Source organism: Pleurodeles waltl, chromosome 7 (assembly GCF_031143425.1).
Source record: "Pleurodeles waltl isolate 20211129_DDA chromosome 7, aPleWal1.hap1.20221129, whole genome shotgun sequence".
Taxonomy (NCBI): Eukaryota; Metazoa; Chordata; class Amphibia; order Caudata; family Salamandridae; genus Pleurodeles; species Pleurodeles waltl.
Genome location: NC_090446.1, coordinates 1,143,816,178 through 1,143,833,114, shown reverse-complemented (window position 1 = coordinate 1,143,833,114; position 16,937 = coordinate 1,143,816,178). Strand labels below are relative to the sequence as shown.

The following is a 16,937-nucleotide window of genomic DNA, read 5'->3' as shown; positions in this document are numbered from 1 at the left end:
GTGCTGATTTCAAAGCTGTCTTCAGAAAATTCCTTTCTTTGGACATTCAGGGACGTTATTGTAAAATGCGTTATGTGTAAGATTAAGTACCATAATTGTGATTAGAGAGGCAACTGGACTCAGTGCAATTGTTGACTGGCTTCAATTACATGAGCCATACGTAATTCAGAACTTCCTTGACTGCTCTCGCTGCAGCATTCTGAAGGACGTGCAACTTGTTGACATTGGCTTTAGATGTCTCAGCTAATAAACATTGCATAATCAATGTTTGTGCCAGTTATAGTTCTTGCAGTCATTAACCCGTCTTCCAAAGATACAAGATGATGTGTCCTTCAGAGCATTTTAAGGAGACAGATGACTGAATAATAGTTATCCAGACTAACCCTTGAAAGGCACAAATTGAACAGGGACCACAAAGCTTCCCCGTTTTCTTAAGCTCTGTGTCAGCCTCATCCACCCTAAGGAAAACTTAGTTATGATTTTTTGTAAACTGCTTTTATTGTTTTTTTCCTTGTACAGTTCCAGCAAGTATCTTGCCACTGAGTACAATTTGCATGCGTTTCACAAAGGTACAAAGGTCTTTCGTAATGAGGTATTGCATAACTCCAGCTGAGAATGTTGGTGGGAAGGAACCTGACCTCCGTCGCAGCCCTCGGCTCTCCCCATCTCCTCCACAGTCAGGCTAGGATCCTGGTGAGATGTGGGGGTCCTTTGTCTCTTGGTTATTCCCTCCTCTTGTTGAAGTATTCAAATGGATTCCCATTTCAGACCATTAGTAGTTGCGCCAGGACCCCACAGTTTGTGGAATTTGTTTTGGCAGCCCCTTGAAATGTATACCGCACTCTCCGCCTCCATGCAGTGTGTTGTGCTAGTGTCCTATTGACTCAGTGTGGTAGAAGTGGGGGTGCCCCAGTCTTTTGCACTGTCTTGTTTCACAAGAATCCCAGCGAGCAGAAAATAAGCTGTTTCCTAGAAAGTAGGCGGTGAAAGGCACCTGCGCTCCCAGTATGGATGCTAATCTGGAGGTTACTGCACGCCAGCATAGTACTATAAGGGGGCAGTCCTAAATCGTGTGAAAGAAGGAAGCCACCCACCCTCCACATCGCAGACAGTTTGGTGATTATGCCCTGCCCATTTTAAATAGCTGTTTTCAGTGATAATAAACCCTATGTGTGACTTTAGCTGTATATTTTGAAGCTTGTTTTTATTGCCACTTCCCTTGGGTGCATTGGGCTGCCACCCAGTCCCCACCCTCCAAGGGGTCCACATCTGCTTCCCATTTGATTCTAAGGGGGCGCAGATCCGTTGTTTATGAGCATGCGGTAAGTGTATGATATAGCTTAAGAGGGAATTCCCTCCAGGAGTATCATATGCTCTGGTCTAAGGGACTGCAGCACGGGACACACTCCATACTCGTGGTGTGTTGGATCTGTATATATCTAAACCACTGAGGGGGTCATTACAACCCTGGCGGTAAAAACCGCCAGGGCCGGGGACCGCGGATGCACCGCCAACAGGCTGGCGGTGCATCCTTGGGCATTCTGACTGCGGCGGTACAGCCGCGGTCAGAAACGGGAAACCGGCGGTGTCCCGCCGGTTTCCCGCCGCCCTAGGGAATCCTGCAGCGCCGCCATGGGGATTCCGACCCCCTTACCGCCAGCCTGGCTCTGGCGGTTTTGACCGCCAGAACCTGGCTGGCGGTAACGGGTGTCGTGGGGCCCCTGGGGGCCCTGCAGTGCCCATGCCAATGGCATGGGCACTGCAGGGGCACCCCAACAGGGTCCCACCAAGATTTTCAGTGTCTGCCAAGCAGACACTGAAAATCGCGACGGGTGCAACTGCACCCGTCGCACCCCTTCCACTCCGCCGGCTCCATTCGGAGCCGGCATCCTCATGGAAGGGGGTTTCCCGCTGGGCTGGCGGGCGGCCTTCTGGCGGTCGCCCGCCAGCCCAGCGGGAAACTCAGAATTACAGCGGCGGTCTTTTGACCGCGCAGCGGTATTCTGACGGCGGGACTTTGGCGGGCGGCCTCCGCCGCCCGCCAAAGTCAGAATGACCCCCTGAGTCTTTTAGTCTGTATTCCTAGTTTAGTTATTGGAAGGATTTCATGCTCTCTCTTCCAGCTAGATTTCCAAAGGTTGAGATCCTTATATTACATTATGTTATGTGGATTTGTATAGCGTACTAATCACCAGAGAGGGTATGCAGGCTCTTGGGCAAGTGTAGATACATGTTCCCCAAGGTGCTAAACGAAGAGCCAGGTCTTTAGCTGCTTGTGGATCTCAAAGGACTGAGGAGGAGTCTGTGATGTGTTGAGGGTGGTCGTTCCATGTCCTGGGTGCGATGTAGCGAATGAGTGACCTCCAGTTTTGCTTTTGCAGATGCAGTTAGTGTGTGCAAGTGAGAGTGAGGCAGAGCATAGGTGTCTGGTGGGCTGTTGAAAGTGTATGTGGCTGTTAAAGTATTTTGGTCCTATGTTGTGTTGGGCTTTGTATGTGTGCATGAGAAGTTTGAATGGGCTGCACTTGTGAATGGGGAGCCAGTGAAGCTTCCTGAGGTGCGGTGTGATGTGGGTGCATCTTAGGAGGTCAAGTATGAATCCTGGTGACAGTGCTCTGGATGGTCATGAGTCTTGTGTATGTGTTGTTTGAAGATTCCAGCGTAGAGAGTGTTTCTGTGGTCCAGCTTGCTGGTGATGAGTGTTTGTATGACGATCCATATGGTGTTCTGAAGCAACCATTTGAAGATCTTTTACAGCTTGCATAGGATGTGGAAGCAGGCGATACACACTGCGTTGACTTGAGCTGTTATATTGAGACTTGTCGTCTAAGATGATCCCTAGATTTCTTGTGAGGTCTTTGGGTGTGGATGTTGGTCTTAGCTACAGTGGCTACCAGGTGGAGTCCCATGGGGAGGTCTAGGTGCCGAAGACCAGTACTTCTGTCTTGTCAGAGTTGAGTTTTAGGCACTTGGACAACCACCACCAGAACCAACTACATGACCATGGTAGCAAACTGGATGTGAACCAAGTTTGGTGATCCTAGGCACTCATCCCTTTCAGCTTCCTGAGTTCTTGTAGCTGATTCTCCCCCCATGGGGGTATGGTGTCTGTCTAAATAATTTGCCCCACCAGCTCAGATATGCAATGGCTTTTTTTCCAGGCCACAAGAGAGGACTTTGTTGGTTTCAGCAAGGGAAATCAGAAGGTTCTGCTGTAAATATAGTGTGTGTGGGATTTCCCCTTCATTAAATATCTCTCTACCCTAGTACACGGATCATCCCTAGATATGTGACTCCATATGTTCTCTCCTTGCAGCTGGGCAGCCCAGTAATGCGCTCTGAGATCTGCTGTTGTGTTACTGCCATTGTATATTGATCTCTGTAGGATATGGAGCGCAATTCGTGGAGCACCGCCATACCAGAGAAGGGTGCGCAAAGTTCCCTTCACCTTATCAAAAAAGGTCTCTGGCACTGGTCAGGTAGCGTTTTGGAGCACATATAGAAACGTAGGCACCGTAATCATTTTGAAGAGGGCTCTTGTTCACATTATTGACAGGGGCATGGACCGCCAAGAGATTACATCACCGGGGACCTTTGATAAGGCACTTCCAGGTTCAGGTCTGGAAACCGGGCTAGGCATTGTGTGTTCTTGATTCCCAAGTAACAGAAGCCCTGTTGAGACCGTTACTTCCAGCTGAATCACAGCTTTGTGGGGGGGGGGGGGGGGGGGGGGGGGGGCTAGCTACCCAACTTGTATAGGATAGATTTTCTCCAGTTGGTCTTGTATCCTGCATATCTTTTGAAGGTACACAGGACCGCCGGCAAGGAGGTTACCTGCTTTGTGAGATACAGTAATATATAGTCTGCATAGAGTGACACTTTCTCCAGCTCACCTGTTAAGTCTTGGAACCTATCATGTCTGCACGGAATCTCAACCAACTTGCCAGTGGCTCCAGTAATAGGGCAAAGAGCCGTGGTGACAGGTAACAATCCTGTTGTGTCCTTCGCTTGAATTTTGAAAATACTTCATTAACCTTACTCTCGCCATTGGACGGCTATAGAGCAGTCACACCTAACTATAGTATTTCAGGCCAAATTCAAGTCTCCCCGGTACCTGAAAAAGGTATGGCCAACTGATGGAATCGAAGGCCTTCTCTGCATCCACTGCCAACAGGGCTGTAGGCTCCTTTGTGTCCTGGAGGAAGTCTAGCCAGTTGTGGAAATGCCGCACGTTCTGTCGGTCTGTCCTGCCTGGTATTAAATTGGTCTGATCTCCATGCACCAGGGTCCTAACGACCATCCCCAGGTGGTGTGCCAGTATTTTTGCAAGGATATTAACTTCCTTGTTGAGGAGGGGAATCTGTATGAGGCACATTGGTTGGACGGCTTCCCCTGCTTGGGTATGATGGCTTCCCTACATAAATCAGCTGGGAGCTCTCCTTCTTATCCAGTATGGCCAATGTATGGAGTCGCACCACCGATAGTTTGTCTATAGAACTCCACTGGTATTCCTTTTTGGCCAGGGGTTTTACCCGACTACATGAGGGGTACCACCTCTTAAAGTTCAGATCTGGTCCATTTGCCTGTAGGCACGGAAGGGAAAGCTCCACTAGGAAAACCCTGATATCCTTTCCTGATGCTGAGGTCCTCTCGCTGTACAGGTCTAAATAATACAGACCAAAGCTTTTCACAATTTCACCATCAGTGGTGAGGAGGGTCCCATCCGGCTCCTCCAACTCATCTACCCATCTAATCGCTGCCACTGTTTTGTTGAGCCACGCTTGAAGGTTACTTGCCTTGTCCCCCATTCCATTCAGTTTTCATTATGTCACTAGGAAGTGTTTTCTTATCTAAGTATAAGGCGGAAGCTCTTTAAGGTTCCGACACCACTTCAGTGTCATGAGATCACAACTGTTTAACCTCCACTTGCATCCCTTTCCCTGGGGATGGGTGTGGGGGGCTGCACCTAAGTGGTGCATCTTTGGAGATGCCTCTTGGTAAATATTCAGCCTTGATAGTGACTGGGCATTCTGTAGACAGAACTAGAACATAGATAATTTGAGAAAATGACTTGTGGGCCTTAGAGAAAAAGAAGCAGTTCCTAGCCAGTTGGGTGTCTGGCTCTCCACACATCTACAAGGCCCAGGACTGTTGTGAATAGCAACGGAGGGGACTGGGTGCTCATCAGCTGCAATCGCGAGGCACTGTGTCCATGACCCTGTTGAATTCACCCTCCTCTATATGTATATTGGCTGCTGTTTCTAATAGGATGTGACAATGTGTAGAGTATGTGTTGGTGGAGATTTAGGAGGGGGCAGGGAGAAGGGGGTAAACACAGAGTATAAGCAATGTTTTCTCCCTCTGGAGCCCAGCATACCAATCAAGCCTACCCCCGGTCCTTCCAGGTCTTTAGCTATTAGAGAGGGGGGGTTCCTTTTTGCCAACATTCCGACACCCTGTGATCCTCTGATATATCCTGCGTGTGTGAGCACAGTATATTGGCCTCTATTTGTAGATGGACAGTGGTGTACTATGTCCGGTGTCTACCTCCTGATGTACTGTGAATGAAACCTCTTTTCACCTTGTTTAACAGACCATTAACATTTTAGGTTAGCAGTGTCAGTCGATCAATGTCATCCAGTGCAGATCATATCATTAGGTATCATGGGTTTTGGGGTTCTCAGCAGAGCTAGAAGACCTCCCGTCCCCAAATCAACCAGGCCCCCCTCTCACCCACTTTTCGTTTTTATATCCTGCACTTCACCTCTAGGATGTGGCCTCATGCCCTGGTGCTGCACTGACTGAAATTGTTCCAACCTTCCAGGCACCAAAAGTAGTGTGTTTACAGTGGTGTCAACAACAAAAAACAATGAACTTCCCCAACTGCAGAGCAGTACGCATTGCCCTCTATAGAACTCCTGCCCCCCCCCCTTCTCACACTTCTAGAATGGAAGCATCTGTCACCCTTTAGCACAACCTCCCTCCCCCTCACATCATCAATAAAAACTTAAGGGTAGGCCTGTTTACTCTTTGACCCCCACCTCCGCATCACAGTAATTGTCTGCACAGTACGGCTTCCAGCTTCACCTTATGATTCCTCCTCCGCAGTTTGCGCATTCAATCCAGTGTTCCAGTCACCATCACTGTCGCCCCTCAAGTCTGATGAGGGGGAGATGCATCCCAAGGTGTTTCAGTCCCTCAGTCTCTCTGGTGTTCCTAACTTAGGACCCCCTCCCCCAGACGCATGTCAGGTCTGTGGCCTTTGGGTGGTTCTCCTCCAGTAGGGAAGAATCTCCAGTCCTTTCCTTTCTGGTGGACATCAAGCATGCTTGCCTACATTTCCTTTTTCCCTTTCTTTGTGGTCCATTGTAATAGTGCCACCCTCTAGGAGTGTGCGTCCTTGTCTCTTCCACCCATTGTCATGCTGCCTCCGGATTGTCAAAAACACAGGGTTTTTCCCCTGGAAGATGGCCTACAGGTTTGAAGGGTACATAGATGTATATTTAATCTGTATCTCTCTAACCTTGACCTTCACTGCTGTGAATGTGCACCTGTATTGCTTCATTCGAAGCATATAATCTGGGAATATCATCACCTTGTTGGAATCCAACAGTACTGTTTGTATGCTTCGATCCACTGCCAGGATGACATTCCTGTCAGCATAATTAAAGAGTATGAGAATCACCGGTCACAGGGCGCACTGAGTGTGGGCACAGGGTAATTGATCTATGAGCACTTTCGACAGTAAAGCAGGGGGATAGCTGGTCTTCCAGAACCCAGTGCGGAACCATCTAGCGAAGAATTGTTCTAGGTTAGTGTCCTCCAAGCCTTTGGGAACACCCACCAGGCATATATTATTCCACAGAGATCTCCTCTCCACATCTTTTGCTTGTTTTTCCAGCTGGAAAGCTGTGTCATGGAGTTTTGTGAAATAAGCCTTCAGAGCTCTAAGCTTGCCGTCAGCAGAGGAGACCCAGATCTCAGCCACAGTCATGCACTCTGTAACTTTCCTAGATCATGGCGGACAAGGGATACCTCTTCTCCCACCTCGTCTATTCGTTCCACCAGGGCTCTGCAGGATCCTTTTATGTCCTGGAGTTTGGATGGCATGCCACTTTGCAGGAGTGTCTCTCCAGAGGAGGGTTCCCAACAGCCGGGACCAGTCTGGTGTATTTTTCGATGATGCTCTGCTGAGTCTCTGTGTCACTTCCTTTTACCATGGGTTTATGGGTGGGGGTGTCATGGGAAACCTGGTGTGCCACGGACAAGCCTGCCTCTACTGCTCTGGCGGGGTGGATCAAACTCCTGTGCTCACCAGGTTCTAAGGCACATAGCCTCCTCGGTTCCCATCCAATTGTAGTTGGCCTCCCCTTACCTCCCACTTGTAGGAGGGGCGGGAACGGCTGCTGGGCTCACTCCCCCTCCAAACCACCTCTGTCAGCCCGTGGTTCCACTACCTTCGATGTCACTTCTTCACCTCCCCTGCCAGGGTACTCGCAGAGGTTGTGAGGAGGGACACCCCCCCCGTGCTAGCCCCGTGTCCACAGGGCCCCTCCAGTTTTGCTGCACTTACTGTGTCCCAGATCCTTCCGGCTCTCCCTGCTGGTCATGCTGCCACTGGAGGTAGGCATGCCTGGAGCCACCGCTTTCCGGCCTCCATGAATCTTTGCTTGCCGTGATCCGGCCTGCCCGCCTCACCCTCTCCCCTGTGGGGAAGGGTCAAGTGCAGCCAAAGCCTTCCATTGGGACATCACTGCAGCAGTGCTTCATAGTTGGTTCTCGCTTCGCTACTCTGCCCCCGCCCAGAGGCCATCTACCATCTTCCTGCCTTGGTCTCCTGGCTCGAGCTAGATGGCTGCTGACAGTCCGGTTCATAGCAACACAAGATAATGGACGGAAAGCTGAAACTTTTCAGACACTTACCCACAGTCACAGATATCGGTTAAATCCATTGTTCCTTTGCTCACCATGCAACCCCAGTTTGGACCCAGCCATATGCAAATCAGTCTTGACCCTGTTCTCCATGGAAACAGTCCAGCCCAAATGTCCAGGTTAGGTCCTCCCTGGACCAGAAACAAGCATCCTGTGACTGGTTTTGGGGTATCACCCCTGATCAAGCAGGCTAGCTTGAATCCAGTGGCACAGTGAACAAGGGACCCACGTCGGGGCACACCTTTGACATTTAGGGCAAATATAGCAACACAAGATGATGCCACTGGATTCAAGCTAGCCTGGCTGATGAGGGGTGATACCCTGAAACCAGTCCCAGGATGCTTGTTTCCAGTCCGGGGAGGACCTAGCCTGACCGTTCGGGCCCTCGGTTGTTGCTGGCCTCACCCGTATAACGCCCAGCAGGACAGCCATTACAACTGTGCTGCCAGGTAGTATGTCTCTAACAACGGGGCATCTAGCCCTCCGCTACCCACTGGAATCTGCAACATTTTGAGGGCATTGTGGTGGCATTTACCGCCCCAAATAAGAGTGCCTAAAAGGGAGTCCAGCTTGTTAAAGAATAACTTTGGTGGGATGACGGAAAGGTTAGCAAATTAATATAAAAGGCTAGATAACACAACCACTTTTGAAAGTTCGATTTTGCCAATTGGAGTCAGTGGCAGGAACTTCCAGAAGTGCACTTGCATTTTAATGCCAGCCATGGCCTTCCGGAGGTTTCTTTCGTAGAGATCAAGTGGGGTATGATAGAAATGGACCCTGAGATACCAGATTGCTTCCCTCCTACCATTGACGTCATGTTTCTCTAAGATGTATTATTCCTGGCAGCTGGTCGGGGCATAGAGGATAGATCACCGACATCTTCCAATCAACCTGAAGTTCTGTGACTTTAGCAAAGGCCATAAGGAATCGGGGAGCAGGGAGAAATAGTGTCCCATCTCGCAAGTACAAGTGTAGATCATTTGCGTAGAGAGAGATCGCATGGGTCCTGTCCTCGAAGGGCACAAGGGTCCTACACCCATCCCTCCTTGCCCAACCGAACGGTTAGGGGCTCCATTGCCATCACAAAGAGCAGGGGCTGGAGCGGGCGTACCTGCCTGGTACCATAGCCCACTGGGAAAGGAGCATAGGTAAGTTGACCCAGGCGAACCAGTGAGGGTGGCTTACGGTAGAGCAGTCGAGTGTAAGCAAGCAACCATTTCCCTACACCTATGCAGGTGAGCATCCAGAAGAGAGAGTCCCATGTCAGAGTATCAGGCACCTTTTTCAGGTCCAGTACGAGGCATGCTGCATGTGGGAATCGACCCTGGATTTGATCTTGTACATGGAAGAGGCATTGGATTTTCTGGGAGGTACTGCAGCTCACGACAAACCTGTAATGATCCAAGTGTACAAGTTCTGGGAGGATTTGGGTATATCTGCTGCAAGAATCTTCTTTGAGATTTTATTATCTGCACCAAGGATGGGGATGGGACTTTAAGACCCCAGATGTGCAGCTCTCTGCTAGGCTTGCAAATGGAAACTAGGAGGGACTCCAAGAGGGACTGCAGGAGTTTGCCAGTATGGAGGGCTGCGTCATACATCTCCACAAGTCGGGGTGCCAAAAGCGAGGAGAAAATGGCTTAGTACTCCAGCTGTAACCCATCTAGGCCCGGACAGGGAGATTATAGTGGTCCAGTGTACGGCCTCCTTACTTGTAATGTAAATCAAAAAGGTTCCACAGGAAAAATCACAGATCCACGAGGCACTTCTAAAAATAGAAGCAAGAGCCCTCACACATCCATTGGATGTCATGCATCATGACCTCCCTGCATCTGAGAGGAAGCAGTGGTATGCCTAGCTCTGAAGGCGGTCAGCCTGTGCATAATGGGAAGAGTGCGCTAATAGAGGGTGTGATCTTTCTAAGTGCAGATCCATCACACGGTTGTAGTCATCTCCCAGCACCCAGGGCACCAGAGGTTTGTGTGCTAGTGTGATAGAGAGGGTGTCCTAGAAGAGTCCCTGATCCATGTTGGGAGCATAAATGCCCCCTATGAGGACGGGCTGACCACCTTGGTGGCCCTCGACGAGTATATACCTGCAATTCCGGTCTACGATTGTGTCGACTTCTTGAGAGAGAACACCGGAAGGTATCCAGATTTGGGCACCTTCTGCATATGCAGAGTCTGTGATGGTGCATATGATGCCCCTTCAACGTTTTCATAGACCCTCTGTTTCCTCCTTCGTTGTATGCGTTTCCTGCAAGAGGACAATGGGTGCCTGTTAGTGCTTGGCGTGGGAATAGACCTCGTAACTTTTTTGCGGTCTGCCTCCCTTGTACATTTAAAGTTAGGGGGCAGATATCCGATGTAGGAGCCATTGCTTGTGGAGGAAGTTGTGTGCAGTGCACATGTTGGGTAACCCTTGCCTCGAAGGACCCCTCCAGAGTTGTGTGAGAAATGTAAATCCTGTCTGGGATAGCTATTCAGTCACATAACCAGGAAGGATCAGGAGGAACTTGGCAAAGGGGGGGGGGGGGCGGTACAACTTGTAGATCCTACAACAACCAATAGGCCATCAAAACTGAGTGTAACCGAACAAAGAGAAACTCTAGTATATCGTGGGGGTGTGACCTATGTGAAGAGTGTAGCGTGGTGTCCAGTATTCCCATATAGCTAAGGCAGAGTTGTGTCGGACCTAGTGGGGACCGCTGAGGGTTTCAGAGCCCACTATATTGTTAACATGTAACAGTAAGTAGGGAAAAAAGCAGTTGGTGAGAACGAGTGTGGCGCGTCTTACTAGAGCAGATAGTATAGGGGAAGCAGAGAGACAGACCGGGGCGCGGCTGGAGCCAAGGGGGTGCTTTCTAATAGTGTTCAGGTGTATGATAATGTGTACTCAGTACAAATTGGGACATAAGATCAAAGTGAGGAGAACACTATGGCAAAGCAAGAATGAGCATCATTAGGCAAGTGCAGGGAGCATCTGAGAAAAGCCGGCAGGTGGGAGAAACTCAGATGAGAGTGTCAGCCGTCTGAGGTGTCACCAGCAGAGGGGGGTTGGGAATCTCTGTGGGAGTCGTTCAGAGGGGAAAGTGTCGTCCTCAGATGTAAAAACATGTGGGCCTTTCTCATGGTTTGTTACAGCAGTGTACACCCCAAATTATCTGCAGCTTGCAGGGACCTCCTGCTATCCTCAATCTGTTCAAGACCAGGGTGTTTTGATGGGGAGGAGTTGGGGGAGTGGCCGCTTCCCGTCATCGTCTGCTTCGCTGGTGGCATTTTTTGGGCTGAGCGGGTTTTACCACACGGGTACAATCTGGGAACAACATAATGACGTTGTCCTCCACGCGTAGTGGACCGGACTGTCTGGATACATGCAGGATAGTGGCATGGTCCCTAATGTGTAGAAGCTTAGCTAGTATGAGGTGTGGAGGTACCCCCAGGTAGGAGGGTGGGCAGAAACATTGTGGGCTCTTTCCAAGGAAAAGAAGGGGATGAGAGCCGTGTGTATGGTAAATGACGTGAACCAACTTTCCAGATATAAAAGGGTATCCTGGTCTTTAACTCCCTCCGGCAGGCCTAGGATTCGTACATTACTCCTCTACACTTGGTCGTCCGTATCCTCCGCTCTATCTTCAAGATGGCCAATTCCTTATCTGCGCACGTCCAGTGGTCGTCGAGTAGGAAGCTCAATTTAGTGCCTAGGGATCCAAGCCTGGTCTCCATGGAGACTTAAGAGTATTCAATGTCAGTCCATACCTTGTCCAGCTTGATCGACGTTGAGAGTTAGGGGTTAGCGCCTGCTAGTGGGGTGTCTGGAAGGATGGAGAGTGGAACTGTAGTGGCAGAGGGCATCACCACGTGGTGGAGCTCAGTCTACCCATGTTCAGTATGGAAGTGGATGCAAGGGATTGACACAGTTGAATGCCCTGGAGAGCAATCAGTCTGGGCCAGGACGGTCAATAAGGTCTGAGGGCGAAGGAGGAAGAGTCAAATCCTCCTTGAAAGGCTTCCTTCAGAGCAGGGAAGCATAGTGCTGTGGAAAGAAATTTCTGTGTAGCAGCAGGGTGGGGGACACACACAGGAATTCAGCCGCCCATGAGTCCCCGAGTTCCCAGTGCCTCGGCTGAGCACCCAGGATGCACACAGCCAAGGGTTGTACTCCCCACTCGCTTCAATATAACTGCCGGCTTGGGGGTAGGGGACCATGTCTGTGACTTGCTTAACAGTGTTAGATGAAGGTTGTTGCTCTGTGGGGCTGGTCCCTCGGAATAACAGGAAGAAAAAGGAGAGGAAAAAATCCCACCCCCACTGTTAGAGGTGGCCCAGGAAAAGGAAGGATTGGAGAGGGGGGGCTCCCAGTCCAGAGGTTTGCCTAGTATGCCACTGTTGGTGGATTCCAGGCGACAAGGGTGTCTCTAGCTCGTGCAGTGTGGCAGTCACCCCACTTGTGCCTCTGGGCAGCTTCTGAGGTAGGAGGGGGTTGGAGGTAGGATTGTCAGGGCACTGCCAGGGTTTGAAGCTGGTGCTTGTGCAGACCTCACAGAGCTGGCATCAACAAGAGCAGGTGGGCAAGTAGGTGCAGGCTCCCCTATGTCACCACAAGAGCTCCTGCTTGTAGGTGCCTGGCAGGGCTGCCTGATGTCCACCCCAGCAAGGGTGAGCTGGAGTCAGGCACATAGTAGAGGGTGCAGGGCTCGGCGGGTAAGTTGCAAAGAGTACAGTGTTAGACAGTAATATCAGTCACTGGCAAGAAGGAACTTCAAACTTGTACCCCAAACACTTTGTATGGCTTGAGCCCCGCATGCACTCAGACCAGGGTGCCGAAGGGTGGGGACGGGTAGGTCCAGCTCCCAGAAGCGAGCAGAGAGCGGAGGCCTTCAGGCGCTCAATTGATCCGAACGATACGTCCATCGGGCGAGCATCCTTGGTGCTGTAGGGTGGTCAATTGTAGGCTCCCATGGGACCCACAGGTGGCCCTCCCTTCTCAAGAAAGTGTTGAACTGAGTCACTCGCCTCCGGTCCCAATGGGGGTGAACAATGTTGTTTCGCGAGCGCGAGGATTCTGATATGCCGCCAGGGTAGCAGGGCTTCCAGCTACAAGTCAGTCAACTCAGTTCTCCGGTGAGGCGAATACTAGGTATCCAGGGACGTTGTCTTTCCGCGTAGTGCACAACATCGTCTTTGCAGCTCCCAAAGTGGATGCCGATGCAATGGCGAAGGCTGGGGGTGAGGGCGGGGGGGAATTTCAGCAGCAACTAGTACCCAGCCTAGTCCTGCAAGGTGCTCCCCAGGGTTGGTTACCAAAGCAGCAGTGCAGCGTTGTGGTGTGGGCTTCCTCTGCTGTCTCTCCGAGAACAAAGTGCCAGGCGGGGATGACTTGCCGCAAGTCCCGACACAATCAGGTACTCCACAAGCATCGATGGGGAGCCAGGTGTCAGGAGCTGTCTATGCGCTGAGGGGCAGCCAGAGGATTGTAACTGGCATCGCCAGTAGCTCTGGGCCAAGAGGCTGGCAGCGCAGTGTGGCCCTGGGCCGAGATCTGTGTCAGAGGGTCAAGGTTGCTGCAGGCAATGATGTGGGGGAAGTTCAGGCACCACAGGCAATCACTTTGCTGGGCATCTGACCAGGATGGAGACCAATGTGCGAGCTGGAGGAGGGAGCTTTAGTGGACTGTGTCCACCATGTTGGCTGGCCTGGCCGCGCCTGCTGCAGCTAATAACTTCCTGGATGCGAAGGTTGCTTATTTTCACATTCGCATTAGTCCAGCTAACAAGTGATCCCTTCGATTTGTGGTAAGTGGACAACACTACCATTTCAAGGTACTCTCCTTTGGGGTTACCACAGCCGAAGGGTGTTCACATAATGCCTACCAGTTATAACCGCCCACTTCAGAAAGGCTGGCATACATGTCTTTCCTTACCTAGACAGTTAACTGATCAAGAAAGTAGCCAACAGCATTGCCTATCACACACTCAGGTGACATCTCTTTGCTTCACAGTTTGAAGTTTACTATAAATTCCACCAATTTGCATCTTCAGCCCCTACAAATTCAAACTTTTCTAGGATCAGTTTTCAGTGCCATCATAAGTAAGGCATAGCCAAACCAACAAAGAGTACTAGCTTTCCAAATGCTGCAACCTCTTTTTCAGCCAAATTGTTGTCTTCCAATCTGAAGAGTGATGCTCCTCTTTGGAATGATGACCATAGTACCTAATGCCAGACTCCCCATGGCCGCACACAGGTTACAATTGGAGGAGCATCTACAGGATCTAGTGTTGTATTGAAAAGTACTCATCGCTTTCTAAAGTGGTGGAACAGCAACAATCTTTCGCAGAGCAGGCCCTCTACGGACCCTATTCCACAGGTGACCATCATCATGAATGCACCCCTTTTCTGCTATGAGGTACATGTCATTACAGTTCAGCCCTCAAAGACTTCTTTCAGAATGTTCAGGGCAGGGTAGTGCTGATAAAGACATACAACATGACAGCAATGTATTGTCTGCAGAAACGGGGCACATCTTAGTGGAGTACCTCACAGGAGTAGATAACGTCTGCACTGACCTACTCAACACGACACGTCAACAAGTCCACAAGTGGGAGCTCCACTCACAAGCCTTGATTCCCTACTTCCAATGTTGGGGGTTCCTGAAAATAGGCTAATTTGCCACTCACAAAAAAGCAGAATACCAAAACTTAGACTCCTGGTTTCCACACCCACAATCACTGGGCAATGCTTTTTGGGTAAACGGGCCAGGTATATTTGCCTATGAGTTTCCTCCTCTCCATTCGCATGTGGTAAGGAAGCTATGCAAACTTCCCTCACTCTCATCCTGATGGCTTCCAAGTGAGCATGAGAACCATGGTTCTCTATCCACCTCAACATGTCTATTACTCCTTACAAGAGACTCCCCAACAGGTCAGGCCTTCTGACGCAGGAACAGGGAAGGATCTGACACCCAAACCCCGGGCAACACAATCTATCAATTTGGCCCCTGAGGTCTTAGAGTTTGGATGTCTAAATCGGAGTGTATGGACATTCTACAAGAAGACCGAAATTTACTTCTAGAGCTTGCTGTGCAGCAAAGTGGAAAAAGTTTATTTGCTCCTAAAATTCTAAGGATTTGGACCCTCTTAAGCTAGCCGTTCAAGACATCGTCTCTTACATGCTTCACCTCCAGAAGTCAAGGTTAGCATATGCCCCCGTACACTTACACCTTGCATCTGTTGTTGCTACATACAAAATAGAGAACATTCTTCCCTGTTCAGAATTAGTCATTAAAGTCTTCATGGAAGGCCTTAAGGGGGTTATCCCAACCAGAGCCCCACCTGGCCATCTCTGGAACATTAATACAATACTCATGGGTCGCACTTTCAAGCCACTACATTCCTGTCGTTTTTAATTCTTCTCATGGAAAGTAGCCTGATGGAAGAATTTTATAAAATGGTGGCGTCTTCAATCCACCGTTGTTTGATGTCTAGATACAGCATGAGTACCCTATCCAAAATGTACCCTTTCTTGTGCGTAAGGGAGCACAATTATGCTGGAAATTCAACTCTCCAAACCCTGACACAAGATTTATAGCTGTCTTATCCAGGGGATCCCAAACCATCAAATAAAATTGTCTATTTAGCAGTTCCACATTAAGCAGGTTTAGGGGTAGGCAAAGATCTAGTAAGTCATTTTCGAACTCTATTGAAGCCTTTGCTGCGTGATAAATGAGAAGGCTGCAAATTGACTCCCTATTCAACAAGTTGAAACATAACCATTTGTTAAAGAAAAAGAAAATCTCAAGGAAGTCACCAAACAAAAATATGGGTTCAAAAAGTTAATAGTGATATCAGATTTACAGCTAGTCTTTTGGAAGGCCCTACGTTTAGAAATAAGTGGACCAGCTTAAATGGTGGCACGCCATTAGATATTTAGATGCAAATTGACCATCACTGTACACTTTTGAATTCTTATTGGTGTCTGGTGCCTTCCATAAGGCTTTATTTTTCTTCTAGGCACCGAGGCTACTGACCTTCCACAGAAGGGAAGCCCCCTCCAAATACAAATCATCTCAAAATCCCTTTTTCTATCTGGCGAATACAGAGTAGAACACGATCCCAGAAGAATGATTGGTGCTTCATGTTGCACAGGAGGGCTGTGCCTTGAAGATCAAGACACTGTTCACTGCTCTTCCACCTAAGAAGTTGTCTCAATGCCACAAGACTCGTCTAAAAGACAAAGCCAAACTAATGTTGTAGAAGCAGGCAGTGGTACCTGCTGTTCGTCCCAGGAAGACAAGGAGGTTTATTCCTGCTAATTCTTGGTATGAGGGGAAGGTATGAGTTAAGTATGGGCCTGTTTCATTGCCTTTGAAGACTGCGCAAATCGTTGAAAATGGAACTTTTCAGAATGCTAACTTGCCAGAAACATCTCCCAACTCCATTAAGTGGCACTAAATGCTCACAATTTAGCTCTACGCAGCCTATCTTCGGGTTCGAATTGCACAGAAACAATCTGACTTTTTTCACCTTCGTGGTGTGCAAAAATAACTACCGGTAGGGAGTCCAGCCATTTGGCCCAAATTCAGTCCCATACGCCTTGCAGCGGTGACAACACTTCTTATGAAGCAGCATTACTATTTGCATGAAGAACCCTGCCTGGTGCAGGCAGTTTCAGCCTACTCTGCATATTTATCGGAGTACGTTCCAAATATGTAGGCGCATTGCAGGTCTTCGTGACTCCTTGAACATAAATCTATGGGACACCTGTTTTTTCAGACTCGTTTTTAATTAATGCAGCAGGATCTCTCGCAAAACAGATCTTCTTATATTCAGCTCCACATACAGCCATTAACAAGTTCTCGTTTGCTTTTGAGTCTCCCACCCCCAGTCACTATTGGGGTACCTGCGTCTTTGGAGGTGAGAGGCGGGCCCGTGCATATAGCTCCGTTTGTCTTGGCCTCCTCAACCACACCTGTTGAATGTGCTAGGGTGATACATAGAGAAAAAAACT

At 49.5% G+C, this 16,937-nt stretch overlaps 1 protein-coding gene across 3 annotated transcripts in view; it reads left to right on the top strand.

Moving 5' to 3' along the window:
- Window positions 1-16,937, top strand: part of RNF157 (ring finger protein 157) — a 494,906-nt gene that overhangs the window by 104,403 nt on the left and 373,566 nt on the right. The gene's annotated exons all lie outside the window — the stretch shown is intronic.